General features: G+C 37.4%; 1 protein-coding gene across 1 annotated transcript in view; it reads left to right on the top strand.

Annotated features, from left to right (window-relative positions):
- efna3b (ephrin-A3b) overlaps positions 1-15,888 on the top strand; it is an 85,016-nt gene that overhangs the window by 26,869 nt on the left and 42,259 nt on the right. The window lies entirely within an intron of this gene.

Below are 15,888 nucleotides of genomic sequence, written 5' to 3'. Positions count from 1 at the left end.
AAGACATGTGTGTTTCATCCCTTTGGGCCTCTGCAGGATAAAATGTGGAAAGATCAGATGTTAACAACATAAACATACGGTACACATGACCTGATTCTAGCAAGACCATAAGGATCAAATGCTCGTACTAGTTTTCATTCCTATGCATTGGTTCTTAAGGAAGGTAAAATGTTGAACGTAAATCTGCCAAATAAATGAATTATTTTTATTCGTTTTTATTCCTAATGGCAAAGCAAATGTATTTGTTTAGCATATTTCATACACAAGGAAATTCAACGTGCTTTCGATCCAAGTTTGAAATCATCAATAAAAACATTAAATTAACAATAAAAGAAAAGAAAATACCGCTCTCAGTCATAAGTAGGGGTGAGTGTTGGCAAGAATGTTGCAATACGATACGTGTCACGATTCTTGGGTCACGATACGACATTATCGCGATATTCTACCCAGTTAATATCAAAATTAAACGTAGAGATGAAAAATCAAGTTGCTGTATATGTTGATCAGAAGATATTGATCATTCAGAGGACACGTTGAGTCAAAACTATTTGCTTTAAAACATCCTATTTATTATTTATTATTAATGTTTTTGCACATTTTCACTGAAAAAAGGAAAATGCAGTTTTACACAGTACCATCATAAAATAAAGTGCAACAAGTTTCTTTTCACTCAAACTACCGAGTAGAAGTCTCAAAGTAACCATGACAACATAATGACGGCATTTTAACAACTGTAAGTGAGAACATTAAGGAAAAATCACCCTGAGTTACTGACAATGCACAAAAATAAGAAAAAGTATTGCACGAATACACAAAAATATTGATTAAATATCAGCCGAAAAAAAACATTTAAAAAAAAAAATATATATATATATATATATATATATATATATATATATATAATTTATTTATTTTTTAATAAAAAATCAATTTAAAATTGGCACCCAAAAAATTGCGATATATCGTGAAATCTATATTTTTCACACCCCTAGTCATAAGCAGTGGAGAAAAGGAGAGCTTTTAACTTAGATTTTTTAAAAAAAAAATGTTTACTTTGGATGCTGAATTCGTTCTGTTGCAGTTTGTTCCACTTCTTTGCAGCATAACAACTAAAAACTCCTTCATAATGTTTGCTGTGAACTCAGAGCTTCACTGGAAAGCTGGAGAACCAACCTCACATTTTCAACACTTTTATGAGTGAGGACATTTTTAAATGAACAAAAAAATTATTATAAGGACATTGCTCAATTTTTATTTTTATTATCTCTGCCTTTATTTTTGAAATTATTTTTATGGATACACATGCATTATGGAAAGTACAGGAAACAATGTCCATCATTACACATCATACATGTTTTATATTTTTTAATGTAGGTAAAATTAAGTAACACTGTCATACTGTGGTCAATACTGAATACTTGGTGTTTAACGATGGCTTAAGCAAAAATTCAAACTGACTTGAAACCACTGACTCACCTTTTGGCTTTTATTACAAAACAAGTCAAAAAGTATAAATATACATGAAATATAATATTGGTGTTTGTTTTCCCAGTATCTTCACTTACAAAGATATGGAAAATGCTGTGCTTATACTGTAGAGTAGATGACAACTTCACCAACGAAACTACCCTGTAAAAAGCTATTGTTTTATAAATAAGTCAGCTTTTAAACACAGGATTGTTTTCAACTAATTGCTCAATTTTACGCACAAAAAAACAACGAACAAACATTTTTGCTGTTGTATTATTCAATAGAGTATAAGGTTACACAGTGACGCTGAACTTTAGCACAAATTGCTTGTCACACCCAAGAGATATTATATACTGTATATATTATTCTGATCAAGAGCTTTTGTGTCTGTTGTTTTTGGCTGTGTGAATATATATTTGAATGAATATTTGTTTTATATTTTTAAATACATTTAAAATATTATCTGTGGCAGACCAAGGTGTAAGGGATCACATTGCTTACTCACGTCTGCATTGAAATCAGAGTAGGTCACAGCCTAACAACAGCAGATTATATCATGTACTTCATTTAGATGGAAAGTGTTTATTTGTAACATTTCAGCAATCCTCAGCCCTCTAATGTGTAAAGCATCCTTGTGGAGCTAAAAGTGCTCATGATTTCAAAAAGCTTCAAGTAAAGATCAAAGATTGGCAGGTATTTATTAATATTATTTTTTATTTTTTTATGCCATGCCCAAAACAGGCTTATAAAAAATTCAGAAAGTGAGTGCGACCTCATTGAACCATATTTGGAACTTTGCGTGCAGACAGTTGCCCATTAAAATTTCAGAAGTGGATTCAGACATGCCCAAATGCACAAGCACATTGGATTTTACAGCCCCAGAGTTGGACCATCAGGCTTTTAGCAGATATCAGTCATCAACAAGCGTGCAATTAGCACAGATCCTTTTAACAGCAGGTCAATAACAGTTCAGACTTTTATATCTGCGTTCTATCGAATCACGCAAAATCCCATTTCAGATTCATATCGGCGAGGGCTTGACTTTGGTAAAAAGGGCAACCGTTGTTGACTGAGACCTAATACGAACAGGATAAAACCAATTAGAATCAGACTTCTAATCACAGTGAGTGAGCATGATGAGCACATCCATGTTTAAGTCTGTTTTATGATAAAGCTTCTCTGCGAGAAGTTATGGAAAGGTCTCACTCTCCGCCTCTTCTTTTTTTCCTACTTCCCCTCTTGTTTCGTCCTCCTCTCCTGTGTGTCTTTATATAGTCGTTTACAGAGACCTGTTGAGAATTAGGGATCGAAAGCCCATTTACAGAGGTTACCTGCGTAAAGTCAGCCCATTTTTCTGCTGTGAAATCGAAACTTTACCCTCTGCCACTCTCTTTTATTTCTTATTCCCATTTTCCCACTGTTTAAAGCCGTCTCTCCATCAGCCTCTATCTCCTGGGGGGTCACAGGCACACAATGGAGGTGTGATAAGCGTAGTGATAAGGCGATTGGGAAGAAATGAGGGAATTTGTTAAGGATAGAAGGATGGACGAAGAGGTCATTATTGGGGGGGAAAGGATTGCAGTTAGGGTGAATGTTCAGGGATCCACACATATAAGTTCATATATACATTTTTTTTGTAGGGGTGGGGGGTGTTGTCTCTCATTAAATTGAATAGCAGCATGTCATCAGGTAATCTACAAAGATCTTTATACCTTTATAAATGCTGCTTGTCTTAAACCCTCCAAATATTGTTGTATTTGCTGTCAAAATGTAATATTGAGTGCTGAAAAAACATCAAATGAAACAAAAGCTACTCTTATCTTGTACAATTATAAAAACAATCCCAATCCTCTCTGTCAGGGATGGGCAACTCTATCACAGCGGGGGGCACAAAACTGTGATTGTATCTGATCAACATTCATGTCAGCATTAACACTGGGAAAACGAGTTGTTTTTTTTTTTTTTTTGTCTTTGTAGTTTTGTCAGTTTTAGCCATTTTGTGTGTTTTTGGAGTCTTTATGTGTGTTTTTGTTATTTTTTTGTGTTCTTGTTGTAATAATGTGTATTTTTCTGTAATTTTCTGCTTTTATGTTGTCGATTTGTGGGTTTCTGTGGTTAATTTCTGTATTTTTGTTGTTGTTTTCTGTCATTTCTTGTCATCTTGTATAATTTTGTTAACACTTTGTGTGTCTTTGAAGCTATTCTGTAAATGTGTTGCTATATTGTGTGTTTTTGTAGTTATTTTGTTTGTTTAAGTGGTTGTTGTCTTTGTTGCCATTTTGTATTTTGTAATTTTGTGTATTTTTGGAATTTTTTACACACTGTGCGTATTTTTGTTGCCAATTTGTGTGTTTTGGGAGTTATTTTGTGTATTCATATTCCTTCCGACTTCTGGAGTTACAACTTTGGGGGCCACAGAAAAAATAGACCACCAGTGGCCTCTGTCTGCTCTAGATTGTAACTTTTTTAGCATTTATTATTTACTTTGTTGTTTGGTATAAATATAGCCGTAGAATAAATGTTCCACTTGCACTTTAAGCTTATTTGTTGTATCAAACTTCAATCATTTGTGTCCGCCACATATTTACCGCAGCAGGTGTTCAACCAATCATTGGTTCTTATTCAGCCTGAGCGATCAATCCTCCTACTGTATTTAAGTGCAGCTGTTTGCTCAGTTATAAGGTGTTAATCAAGCTGTGACAAGTGTGTGTGTGTGTGTGCGTGTGTGTGTGTGTGTGTTTTCTTGTAGTACAATTACCACCGTATCACTAGTTGGTAATAAGTCAAATCAGATTTTTTTGTTACACATATACACACATGTGGTAAAGAAACGACATATGTGTGGAGAAGTTTGAATAAAACTGAATCTGACTATGGATCAGAAAGAAAATGAATTTGTGCTTTCAAAGAATGAGATTATCTGGAGAGGAACGTTATTAAATGATACATGCTGACTAAGGAAGGAGTGGGCAGGTGTCGTTTCTGGTGAATAAAAGAAGAAGCATGATGTTAGTGGTAGAAGAAAGAGCAGAGCAGTGCACTGATTGATGGAGAACAGGATTAGATTGGCAATGCCACCGGGAAGTGGTGCATAGGCCTGTAGCGAGGAGGAACGTGTGTAAAATGTGTGTACTGTGAAATAAATAAGCAAAGAGGAAGGAGAGCGGAGACAGGGAACCAGTGGATGAGCTGGAGCCAGAATGTGCTGTGGGAAGTGAGAGGATAAAAACACAGTCTGACAACCAGCTCCAACCACCTGATCCATGAATATCTGCTGGTGATAAGTGAGTGCCGCTGCTTTTACAGGGTGGCCCAATGCTAAAAATCCTTGCTCATCATTTTTTAATTACCCAGAGTAAGATTTTCCAAAGCATCTTTAAACTACAGGAAAGCAGAGTGAACACTTTTCAAATGACTTCCTCGTAGAATCTGAGACGTTGTGAGCTTTACAAAGATTTGTAAAGGTTTTTTTTTGCCCCCTTAAGAGTCATTCAGATCATGCTATATTGTTTAGGGTTCACGCTGTGTTTCTCTGAGGTGCAGGAAGAGAAACTCACAGTCTTAGTGAAGCAGTTGGCAAATATTGAGCCAGTCTATCGAAGGAATGTAAATCCATTGCCTCTGGCCTTAAACATTAGCTTGTCTGAATAAAAAAAAAAGCCCTGAAGCAGTGACTGTAACTGGTTTGGCTTTGTGAGCCGGGACCCTCCACCCCCTCCAAATGACAAGCCTAAATCAAGTATATCACATAAAGGTTCAAGGTTTTTTTTTTTATTGTAATTTTCATGCGTTTATAAAAACTAAATTTGTTTCTCAGGACCAGCAGCATACTGCATAAAGAAATATGAACAGAAACAGTGTAATATAAACACAATACAACATAAATAAATTATACAGTATGTCTTTTACACCAGTAGTTCTCAAACTTTACCCCCCTTTCTCTTATTTCTGAATCCAAGTACCTCCTTTTGTACAACTACAACATTTTGCTCAGAATACTGTGAAAAAACAACTATAGAGCATAATGATCGTGAGTGATAACCCATTCCAGCCTGTCATTGCCCCATCTCGTTAGAGCTCCGAAGCTAAGCAGGTCTGGACCTGGTTAGTAGTTGGATGGGAGACCACTGAGAATTCCTGGTGCCACAGTGGGGGACAGACGCTCCAGTGGTATCTGTCATTGTGTCCTTGAGAAAGATACTTCACCCACATTGTCTAGTATGAATGTAGTGAGTGGTGTTGGTGGTGGTGGTGGGCAGAGGGACTGATGGCACACTATAGCGCACTACGTCAGTCTGCCCCAGGGCAGCTGTGGCTACAATAGTAGCTTACCACCACTAAGTGTGGAGTGAAAGATGAATCTCTTAATTCCGTAAATTGACTTTGAGTGTCCAAAACAGCGCTATATAAAATGGATTTATTATTATTATTAAAGTGGACATTTTACAAAAAAATCTACTTTTGCAGTTTTTTGTTTTAACACAGTATGAGGTAACTTGAGTGTCCACCGGCACACAAAATGTAAAATAAATCCATCCAGTCATTTGTTTGTGGTCTGTGTAAGTCTTACAACACAGAGAAAAGTGCTCCGTTTCAAATTTTCTGAGTTTGTGACATCACAAGCTAAACTCCGCTGGTGACAGGGGAGAGAGAGGGCTGATCACTTCTCCGGCCAGACATTTACAGCACTTATCATAGACAGTGCCACTTTTACAGTTTAAATAATCAATTTACGGAGTTGCTAAAGGATGAGTTCACCCAGAATGTAGGCTTATTGACCTCCGCCGGTTATGTTTTACCCTGCATTTGTCTGTCTGTCTGTCTGTTTGCCTGTTTGTTAGCAAGATAACTTCAAAAGTTATGAACGGATTTGGATGAAATTTTTAGGAAATGTTAATAATAAGGGACAAGGAACAGGTGATTAAATGTTGGTGATGTTCTGGCTTACCAAAAATAAGAAAATAGTAGTTGTGCCTGGTCCTTTAAGCGCTGTGGCTTATGGGTAATGTAGCAGTGGTGAGGAAGTGCTTGTGTATATGTCCCGCCTGGTACTTGTGCTGAACTTGGTGGAGGTCTGCGCTCTGCGAGTGCTCTAGTTCAAGAAGTAAACCGCTTTAATTTTGCCCCGGTAAGTTGAGGAAGTATACTCCAGGGACACGCCCCCAAAACGGAGCACTCTCAAACAGCTGTTTTATACGGGGCATAAAACCTCTTCTGTTGCTTGATTCATGTTATGTTTTGACCAAACCCCAGCACAGATATGTCATTTACACCACAGGGAATTGTTTTAAAAGGTGAAATAAGTGGACTTAAATCGTATTTAGTGCCTCCTGAATAGATATATTTCTATATTTTTTCTAATTCCTGGTCACCCTTGCCTGGTGTGGGACGAAGACTGACTTTCAGTTCATGTTCTAATCAAATTATTTTCATCATCAATATTATGATTATCTTTTTTTTAACTAAAAATAAACATGATAAACCCCCATATTTGGAATGCCTTTGTTTGTTAATTTTTCACTCTTTCTCTCTCAACCCCCCTGTAGTGGCACTGCGTACCCCCATTTGAGAAACACTGTTTTACATAATGTAAATAAATTACTTACTTTGTGTCTTCTATTCCACTGTGAGGTGATAAAATGGATCTAACAAAAAAACAAAATATTATGCTCGCCATTTAGAGCAGGAAGCTGAAACAGAAGTAAAAATGTGTTGCTGCAAGCACAGAAAAGATAATGGTGATGTCACCAGAGGTTTCTGCTCATATTGTTCGTTTTTCCTCTAATGCACAGTTAATGATATGACTTAAGTACTTCTCACCTCTCAGACTCATTCATTCACTTCAATTACAAACGGCAAAGAAAACCTGGGAGATGTCTAATTCAGTTCGAGTAGGTAATCAGTGCGGGTGAGCGTTACTAATGGTCTTTTAAAGGTTCTTCCCATAAATCCAGATACATTTATGTATTCAGAGACGGAGAACATTTTTAAAACAGTTGATCCATTTGTAAATGCTGATGCAGCATTGTAGGAGCTGAAAAAACAGTATTTTTGTGTTTTAATGTAGACAGCCATAATATTATTTGGTGAAAATGATCATGCTAGCACGTGTGGAGAAAAATTATTTTATTCTAGTCCTCATATCTCAATATTGAGGAAGGCACTACATCCTGTAGCTCAGACATGGGCAATTTGTGTTCTGATTTCATGCGGGCCCCCAAAGTAAAGGTACAAAATGACAGAAAAATACAGAAAGCGAAAGCAAGAATCCATTAAAATTAAAAGAATTACAACATTGCAGCAAAATACAATAAAAGACAAGATAAACTGCTACATACTGTAAATGAACAAAACAACAACAGTAATACACAAAATCACAAAAAAAAATACAAAATTACAACAAAAATACACAAAAATGACGCTGCAAACTCACAGTACCAACAAACAAGCAAAACTACAACAGAAATACACAAACATGAATCCAAAAAATGCAAAATGACAACACAAATTCACAATATGACTCCAAAAAACATACAGTTCTTAGGAAAAATGCACAAAGGACAACAGAAATGCACAAAATGCCTGAAAACGGGCAGTACAACAACAAACACACACACAAGATGACTATAAAAACTCTTTGTTCTTTCCTGTGTTAATGCTCAGAGTGGTCATTATTCTAAATGCTGACATGAATGTTGATAATGTGGCCCTTTGCACATTCATTTCTATCCCTGTGATAGACATTGCCCGCCTCTGCTGTAGATCCTGAAAAAATAATATACAAGAAATGTATTATTACTATTAAATAGTATACCAATAATAATAATTACTTGATGTCATTGTACTGTACGTCATGTAATTATTTCACGTTTTATTGTTTAGTTTTTTTCATTTTTGTTGCTGAGATTGCATGTTCCGCTCATGTTCGTGTGGGTTTCACTCAGATTTTATGTTTTCTTCCACAGTCCTAAAACATCTATTTTAGATTAAGTTGAGAGTGTAAAATGACCACAGGAATGACTGTGTGTGTTTTATATGTGTCGGCCCTGCTTCGGTCTAGTGTCCAGTTCTGTTTCTCACATTCCTTCCTTCCATTGTAGAGTTGGGACAGGCAACCTTCATCAGAATAAGGAAAACATTCTACATCAAACCTCTTTTTTCCTCATGCAGTGAGCACTTTTAAACTTTTTCTTTCTTTTAAAGCCATTTATATTTCTTTTGGTTTTGGTTTCTTCTTATTTCAGCCTTGCTATGAATTTACTTCTTATGTGAAATAATAAATATAACTAGCATTCACACTTTAAAGACTTGCAATTAGGGATGTAACGATTAATCGCAAGGCAGTTAAAAATCGATTCATAGGTATCACGGTTGATATCGATTTTCTGAAAATTGAATCGCAATACTTTTTTTAACCAGCAGGTGTAGGCGGCGGGCGGAGTCTGCTAATACTTTCTTTCTGGCTGCCTTCTACTCTTAAATATGTTAATAAATGATTCATTACCCCTTTAGCACCGACAGAATATCTGTAATATTACTTGAATATCTGAAAAAGTCACGTTTTTCTATTAGCTCTGTCTGCTAGCATAGCTTCTCTTCTTCACTGCAATATATCTGCATGCCAACCAACCACTGTGTTACCAGCGCCTTCTGCTGGTCCAAACAAATATGACGTAAATCAGTGTAATCACGGTTTTTTTTTTTTTAAAGTCCAAATGTTAAGGCACAAAATACATTTTCAGTTGCACTTTTAAAAAGAAAAATAACTATTATGTAGTTTTGCATTGTTTATTATAGAACCAGAATTTAAATTAATAGGCTTCATTTTCATTTGTATTATTCCTTTATTTATTTCATTCAAGATTTATTTTTAGTTAAATTGCATTGTTTTGAATAGTTTATCAAGGAATTCTTTTGACAATGAAAATTAAAAGGAAAATAGTACAGTATTTTTTTCCCAAAAAAAAAAATTTGTCTACAGTCCCATTTTGTAAAATAAATCGTGAGAGAATCGTATCGTGAACCCAGTATCGTGAATCGAATCGTATCGGGAGTTGAGTGAATCGTTACATCCCTACTTGCAATACTATTTTTAATCCTCATTATATCGACACAGTAGATCCAAATGTATGATCATTATTTTTAGAAAAAACATATAATGTACATTAGTAATGTGTAATCTAGATCCGATTAGCATGAAACTCATTCAAGGTTCAAGGATTTTTTTTTTGTCATTTTCATGTTTCCTCTGAGCCAGCAGCATAAAAGAAAAGAAATATTAATGTGAATATAATGCTAAATAAACATAAGACAACAGAAAATCGGCAGTCCGTATCGGTCATCGGCTAAGGCTGATGGAAAAAAATTGGTATCGGCCCTAAAAAATCCACATCGGTCTATGCCTACACACAATACACACAAGTACAGTAAAAATAGGAGTGCAGGTACCATGGAGGATGTTCATCAGTCTTACAGCATCCAGAAAGAAGTGCTGGAGCCTCGTGGTAACTGTGGTAATTGAGGAATTATTTTAAGGCAGTGGCTATCCGTATGTTTGCCGTTTCAATATACCGACGCAGCGCCCCCCATTGGCCAGTTTAGGAGACGTGATAGGTCAGTCATTGGCCAGTTTAGGTCACGTGACTAAGACTAAACCTAACCGTAAACCTAACCCTAACTCTAACCCTAACAATTGTTTGCGATCTAGGATTATAACCTAAATCTAAGCCTAAACCTAACCCTAAGACGCTACGTACGTGTACTTTGGTAAATGTACCAATAGCACCGTCGGTGTCTGTACGGCCACCGTACATATAGAAACTTTCTTATTTTAATAATTAAGTCAAATTTCATAAAGGTCAATCACTTATGAACCGAGATATGAATTTAAAAAAAATTGCCAATGACGAGAGATTGGGATTTGTTGGTTGTTGAAACTGATCCAGAATCAGTATATCATCCATATACCCTCCAAAATCGTATGTAATCGTCCATGGCATAAGGTCTATCTTTGGTTAAAATTTTGTCAAAATCTGTTAAACACTTTTTAATTAATCAATCAATCAATTTTTATTTAAAAAGCGCTTTTCATACAAAGAAAATGCAGCTCAAAGTGCTTTTAAAATAGTTAAAAATACACTCACCTCATACAAACCCTGTCCACCCCCCACAGACACACAAGTTAAAATAAGGACAATGGCCCATGGCTGGATACAGAGGATCTAGGTAAGGAGACATCACAAGGAGTCATCTGCACCAGGAGCAGGATATAGACCGTGGGCACCGGGTCCCCAACACAGCAAAACAGCAAAAGCTATTCACCAACATTGAGGGCCACGAGACAGCACCACTGAAGCCACGGCCCATCACAGCCCCGAGTGCAGAGGGCCCCCTCCGAGGAAACACTTGGACAGTAATCCTATAACATAACATAACTATAAAAACAACATCAGAGCAATCATAAAACTACAAAACATCATAAAAGATAATCCTAACACTTTCAAAACTACAAAAGATAACAATAAACGTGTTATATTTGACTAGTCGGTAGTGAATGATGTGTCAGTAGACTGTTGCTGTTGGGAATCAGCCACATAATGAGAAAAAAGATCAAGTTTTAGAGAGAACAACACTCATGGACACAGAGGCATGGTTAGCTTAGCATGTCGGCAATAATACACAAAAAAGAGAGCAAAGGATCCCAATTTGTAATTCCTGTAATGCAGTAATAAGTCCTGGTGGAGCTGCAGACAAAACGCTACCTTATTCACCATAAGACACCACCACACCACTGAGTATGCAGCATTTAAAGCTAGAAATCAAGCTAATGCTAAAGCTAAGCTCGTGCGGCAAATAGCCATTGGGCTGCTGTTGCATACTTGTATTACTACTAGTGTGGAATTATTCTACAATATTCACTCATGACAGTCGAATAGTCCATCCTATGTCAATGTACTGCAGTAATTCCTTTCTTTATCCTCTATCCTTTATTTATCTTTTATCCTTATATTTATCACGATTATTATTATTATTGCTGCTGGCTTGTGTTTTGGTTTTTTTGTTTCCGCACACTGACTACCAAGTCAAATTCCATGTGCGTTTTTTTTTTTTTTTAAAAAAACTATACTCGGCAAAATAAACCATTCTGATTCTCAATCAGTAGAAAATACTGTGAACACCTGATTATCCATGAAAGAAAAAAAAAAAAAAAAAAAAAAGTCATATACCATGAAACTGTCAGAATTTTCAAAAATACAGTGATATACATTTTTGTTCATACCGCCCAGCCCTACAATGGATACAAGAAAAAATGGCGAATTGTTGAATTTTTCTACAGTCACATCTCCCCTTCATTCATCTGCTCCCTTATGATCTCATTTCTTCGATACTTCTGTCCCTGTTTTCTGACACTCGACACATGGCATCATACAGCCAGAAAAATACAACAGCCCCAACACACTGCTTTTCACCTAATTTCCTTTCTCTCATTTACTTCACTTTCTATTTGGATCTCCATTAGCTTTGGCTCGAGCCATTGCTACTTTTCCTGGAGTCCACACCCAATACAATAGTCTTGTTAGTATAGTATACAATTACTAAGCAACACAAACCACGACTAAAACAATTTACAGAACAAAAACAACATTCATACAGTCATGCCTAGTTCCATTTAACAATACCTTCAACAGCTTTTAACATCAGATGATGTTTTATAGCAATATACATTTACAGTATATTCATATACATTTATAGATCACATAAAGCTAATCAAATTTACCCTAATTAATTGTACTCAGAAGCTTTGATTATACATCATTAGACACCTAGAGTTGTTTTGGTAAGTTGTAGTTTTTTAAATGTAAATTTGTAATTTTCTAGAATAATTTGTCCTGGAAGAACATTCCATGTCACCATGGCTCTGTACAGTATTTTTCATTGTATTTGTCTTTGCTTTAAGTAGAGTAAATCTACCATCCGTAGCATGCCTTGTGTTGCATGCATGTTGATCAGAACTAAAAGACAATCGTTTGAATAAAACCCTTGGCTGTGGAGTTGCGGGAATGTTTCTAATAAAAACAAGTCATTCTGTGACCAAACCCCTGAGCAATAGTCCAAGTGTGATGAAACAAGACTATCGCTGTCTGACTGCCTCACTTGGCTTCTTTCACTAAGGTTATGAATAGATGGGAGTGGTCAGGTTTTACATACTGTACATAGTTAACATGCTCACAGTCAGGCAGAAAAAAAAGCCCATACACATGTTCTTATGTCATTGTTTAGTGGTGCATTTAAGTACCTGTAATGGGGCGCGACAGAAAGCACTGAGACGTATTAACGACATTACATAGGCACCGTTACATCAGTTGGAGACACCATGGCGTGCCATTGCCTTCTCTATCATAACGACTGCTCAGAGAGGGAAGGATGGAGGTAGAGGGCTGGAGGGTGGAGGGGGGGGGCAGGGAAGTAGCAAATAAGTGGAAAGGAAAATAAACAACTTGAGAAAAGGAGAGGCGAGAGACAAGGGGGTCATAAAGGAAAGGGAGCGGCATGAAGGCTGACACTGCACGTTGGTACTCAGTGGGAGGCCCAAAGTGTTGACTGTTTAGTGCTTTGCAAAGTTTCTCAGTCTTATTTAGTCTGTTGGGTGTGGCTGGGTATATTTGTACATAGAAGGAAGTGTGCTGCTGCGGCTGCCTGGCGTGGAAAACATCCTTTTAATCAACACGGTTTTCTCACACATGCACGAGCGTACGTTACACAGGAAAATATACAAATACATTATAAAACATACATGAAATACAATAAATAATTTATTTTCTCTTATCTTGGCCCTGTTTTGATGACGTATTGCCTATTACACACATACCACTCGCCAGAGGTGAAAGTAACGGATTACAAGTTCTCATGTTACTGTAATTGTTGCTTTTATGTGCACTTACCCTTTTTTGAGTATATTTCTAAATTTAAGTAATTTAGTACAAGTTGTACTTAAGGCTGCAGTTTGTAGAACGCTCTCTCCGCTCCATTTTAAAACCAAAACCAAAACTGAACCTCCCTTACCGGTATTTTTTGTGAACGCTTTTAGCGACTCCTTTCTCAATAGAGACATAGTGATAAATTGACTTTATCTTGTGTTATTGGAGATTTTTCTGGTGTTTTAGAGACATGAATGTACGTATCACTCTGTAGTTACTGTCCTTAACAGTGACTACTGCTATCAGCTTGTCCCTGCCAGGGAGCTCACACATTCGGCTACACTGATCCCAGCTGCCTGCCGCTCTGAGCAGACGAACAACCATCACTCCACATCCAGACTGCAGTGAAAAATTAATTCACCTTGAATAGGGTTCTCTTAGGTTTACACGCGATTTTTCCCTGCTGTTTCACTCTCCCTCTGACACCAGTGTGTGTGTGTGTGTGTGGGGCGGACCCTGCACCGTCACGGGGATCCCTGAGGATACAAAACGATCCATTCCTCCCGAGTATGTTTGTGACTTTAAACTGTTGCTTCTCCACCTCAGCCTGCTTTTTTCCTCTTGCTTTGCCGTGTAACTGTTGTGTCTAACGCCACAATGGAAACTTTAGCTAAGACGTCCGTCATTACACTGACTTCAGTCGAGCAGTCAATAGAAACATTAAAAACAGCTCATGGAGCACATGTGTTAGTAGAAAGATCTCTGATTGGCTGACATTATAAACTTCATCTACAGGGCCAAGAGAAAGAGAATAGATTTGCTGTCTAGTCAGAAAACTTTGGATTACAATATGCTCAAAGATGATTATGGATTTTTCACCAAATGATGCCAAAAAAACCTCACAAACTGCAGCTTTAAGTACAAGTTATATTTAAGTACGTTTTAAAAGAAGTAAAGTCATTGGTGGATTTCCGGTGAGCGCATCACCAACATGGCTGCATAGCTCTCGGCTCCACTCTGCTAGGCTTCCCCATCCCCATGTTATAGCCGTCATATATCAACTAAACCCTGCCAGATAGTTTTGTAGAGGACAACCAATAGATATGTTACAAGACCCGAGTTTGTTTCATCGAAACAATCAGGAAAGACTGGTGGAGAAGAAGATGGAGTCGCAAGACCTGAGACCGCCCACACCTGACAACATGGTGTCCAAGCTGGCTAGCATCAAAAACCTGCTGCACGGGATTGCATCTGATGTGAGTAGCATGAAAACAGGCCTGGAGAAGCTACAAACCACTGTGGAACAGCTTGGGGCTGAAACCAGGATCTCTGACCTCGAGGATGCTAGCAACAGCCGAAGGGCTAGCATAAACTTTGCCTTATCAAACTTGAAAAAGCTCCAGGATAAAGTTACATACTTAAAAGATGCAAGCAGGCGGAATAATGTGCGTGTGGCAGGCATTCCTGAGAACACAGAAAAGCAGGATCTAAGTGGCTTCATGCTTCATATGTTGGCTAAAAAACTGGAGCTCGACATGGATGCAGGATTTGAATTGGAACGAGTCCATCACGTTGGCCTGATGCGAGACGGCAACCGAAGCCGTCATGTCCTGGCTCGCTTTCTGAGATTCAGCACAAAAGAAGCAGTTATTCGGGCGGCCCGCGAGAAAAGGAGAGTCGAGTGGCAAGGCAACATGATCTGCTTTTTTCATGATCTTTCTCAGGATGTGCTTCAGCAACGTAGGAAGTTCGACATGGTGAAGAAACAGCTCCAGGAGCGGGAGATGTCATACTCCATGCTGTATCCGACGACTCTGACAGGTCCCACACCTTCACCTCACCCGATGCAGCAGCTGCCTTCCTCACCATGCAGAGATGAACACCAGATTATCAGACTGTGTATTGGGTTGAAATTTTTCAAGTCCGATATAGTTATGTTCATTGTTATCCTCCTGGATGTTTATTATAAAACACCAGACTCATAGTGTGTTATTTCCACATCTGTCTCCAGAGAGAGATATAAGTTTTTTTAAATTATTATTATTTTGTTATTGTTTCGAAAAGCCTATATACATGTGTATGGGCAGAGTTTTTATAGTCAATGTGTCGTTTGTGGTGTGATTACATTTTTTATTTATTTATTTTGTTTCGTTTTTTTAATTATTTTGTTATTTTTTATTTAATGTGTTTGAAATATTTTACCTCCTGGAAGGCAAAAAATTTCAACTGTGTTTAATAGTTATTATGGGTCATACATGAAAAGTACATCTATGTGATAAAGGAGGGGAAAAGATGGGGGGTGGGGTGGAGGGGAGCTGGGGCAGGCCAGGTCTAATATGGATACACTTTCGTAGTTTAGTTAGAGTTGGAAAGCCTCAAGTTCCGCTTTGGCTTACTGTTTTTTATGTTTTTATGTTGCGTTACAGTGTTTTTTATAAGTGTGGAGTTTTATGTAAGTTCAGTCTTTTCACGGGGGAGAGTTCTAGCGGGACAGGAGACC

Source organism: Gouania willdenowi, chromosome 16, assembly GCF_900634775.1.
Source record: "Gouania willdenowi chromosome 16, fGouWil2.1, whole genome shotgun sequence".
NCBI classification, from domain to species: domain Eukaryota; kingdom Metazoa; phylum Chordata; class Actinopteri; order Blenniiformes; family Gobiesocidae; genus Gouania; species Gouania willdenowi.
This window is presented reverse-complemented; position numbering and strand designations above follow the sequence as displayed.